Source organism: Theobroma umbraticum, unplaced genomic scaffold (genome assembly GCF_002168275.2).
Source record: "Theobroma umbraticum cultivar Fairchild unplaced genomic scaffold, ASM216827v3 scaffold_39.0, whole genome shotgun sequence".
Taxonomy (NCBI): domain Eukaryota; kingdom Viridiplantae; phylum Streptophyta; class Magnoliopsida; order Malvales; family Malvaceae; genus Theobroma; species Theobroma umbraticum.
The window spans coordinates 1,138,792-1,141,584 of NW_018397281.1; positions in this window are offsets into that span (position 1 = coordinate 1,138,792).

Consider the following 2,793-nt stretch of genomic DNA (forward strand, 5'->3'; position numbering starts at 1 on the left):
AAAATTTAGATTATATGTGAGTTTAATTCCAATCCCAAAAAAAGACTCATAATTTCAAAGACAAATAGCATTATATAAATTTCAACAATTGAGACTAACAAGAAAAATAGAAGCTAAGGAAGAAAACAAAATAAATATTTGCTACTTTACTCTCTAAGTTTCGGCCTCAACTTTTAGTTTCTTAAATCTCCAAAAGTTGTCTCCCTAGTGTCTTTTGAAATATCCTATTTATACTAACAAACTTAACCTATAAGTTCTTAAATCAACCTACTAATTGTAACTATAGGGCTTAATAAAGTAATGGGCCCAAACATTAATTGTCAGTATTAAGATTACCATTCCCATAATAGTATACCCAGCCATTTTTTGGTGCAATTCTCTATCTTTGAGGCAAAACTAGGCAATGTGATATGATGAAAGTTTTACCTCTGTCTCTAGCTTTCCAATGGTCTAAGAATCGTAATATTTGGAGTTCTGTAGCACGAGCGATGGTCAAAACACTGAAGCATATGTCAGCAACCTTCTAGGTCTTTCAATACCTTACTTTCCAAAATTAAGCCAATTCCCTTAATCCTTATAAAAATATAAAAACTAATAAATAATGGCCAAATTAAAAGAAATAAACATAAAATTAGAATAACTTACTTAAAAATAAACTAATTATAAAAGCAACAAAAAATAACTTAATTATAATTGAAAATTAATGATTTAGCTAATATTTAATAACAAAATTGGACTAAAATAATTCTATAAAATAGAATTATCAAGTGGCACAAAGGAATGTTAAGAGATACCATTTACCTATGTAGTTGTAGAAGGTATCCTTGCCAACAATGTTCCCAACAATATATATATCTGCATAATAATATATGTGGGTGAATCTCATAGACCAAGTGATCAATGGCTCAGTGAGCAGGTGAGGAGTAGAAACAAACTTAAAGGTGGAATATTTATAAATCCAGGAATAAGCGACGGAAATATAATCAATTAAACTGAGAGATTTTTATGCCTTGCAAGTCTTAAAAAATAATAATTCATAAGAATAACACATGTATATTCACAGATCAAGGTTTTATGCATAGTGAGGAAATCTCTCAATACATGTGGTAAAAGTTATGTTTAGCACTTGAAAAACCATTCAACTTAAGTCTTTTATCATTAGTAAAATCCATGGCAAGCATACGATGGATAATTTTAAACATAAAAATGTAGTATAGCTAGTCACCAATGAATACGTACAATTTCACTAACCATGTAAAATATATTTCATGTATTAATGCCATCCCATGCCATGTTTAATAAAAATCAAATAAGTGAGTATCAACTTTGGGTAGGTTTAGTATTGCCTTTAGGGTTTCTCTTGTGAGACTCTCGTACGCCACCAAATATTAAGTGGGGTTACAAGTCCCTCTTTACCTACTCGTGGAACTCCTCATGCCACCAAATATAAGTTGGGGCTTCAAGTACCCCTTTATCATCAAATATTAGTCATCAATAATCAATACTTTGTGCACAAAGACCACACTAACTTGGTGTGGTGACAAGTTCGATACTCGAGTGCCTTAATCGCGTTAAAATAAAAATCCTTTTAATTTAATGTATTTTCAAAACATGAGAGTGTTGTTGATTTTGCACACACAAGTATACGTATGGAACAAGTAATATAGACAATAAGTCTAAAATCATATCCCACAGATATTTGTTCTTACTTTTTCACTAAGTACTAAAATTATGACAAACAAATCTTATTCAAGTAACTCAATTTTGTAGAGCATTAATTAAAACTAAATTAAATCAAACAATAAATTAATAACAGAAAGTAAAAATTCACCAGAGAAAAGCAATAGATTAAAATTTAGGATTATGGGTTCATTCAATACTTCATCTAATACCAACTTCTTTTATTATTTATATTCATGAGTGGTTCTACTAACCTAGAATCCAAAGTTATGAACAAGTCTCTGGCAAGATGCTAGCACCAGTACCTAACTTAATATAGTCACTATTTGTCTATAGTAATCAATTAAATAAGGTTCATTAAGTTAGTATTCTAATTTGGCTATGTATGGTAATTGGTGTATGTCTACCTTAATTGCAAATCAGATCACTTAAGTAAAGTGAACATATACTATTCAAACCTTAGTCCAATCTAAAATCTCCCTGTCAAGTCTTAGTTAGATTCACAAATCAGGTACTTGTTAGCCAAATAGTCAAATGCATTAAGAACATATTTGAATAAGCAAAACTATACCCATTCATAGTAAATAAAAGAGAAATAAATTTTCAGATTACATGTTGAAGTCCAACACAATCCTAGAAAAAGAGTTTAACTCATAATATCTAATGAAAACTTCACCCAAAGAAAATTAGCCATTAACCCAAATCAAAGTAAATAAGAGAAATACAAAGTAAAGAGAGAAAACTAATAGTTGAAGCTTTGTGATCTTGATTCTCCCTCAAATTCTCTTGCTTTGTTTTTGGCTCTTTCTCTCTAAAGAAATTACCTACTACCCCTTCTTAAAATCCTCTAACAAGGCCCTTAAATAGCCTCTAAAAGACCTAACTTCTAAAATCCAGTAAGTTGCTTATTTTTGGAAAATTCCTCATGAGCCGTGGCTCTCATTTGTTCTGTGTTGAAATCTGGCCTTAAAGTCTTTTCAGCATAACATTGGATTCTTGATGCTTGTTCTCTATGCTTCCATTCGAACTAGGCAAAATGGTAAACATGAAAGTTGTATACCTATCTCTTAGCTTTGATAACTCTATTATATAGAGTTATTTTGACTCATTTTG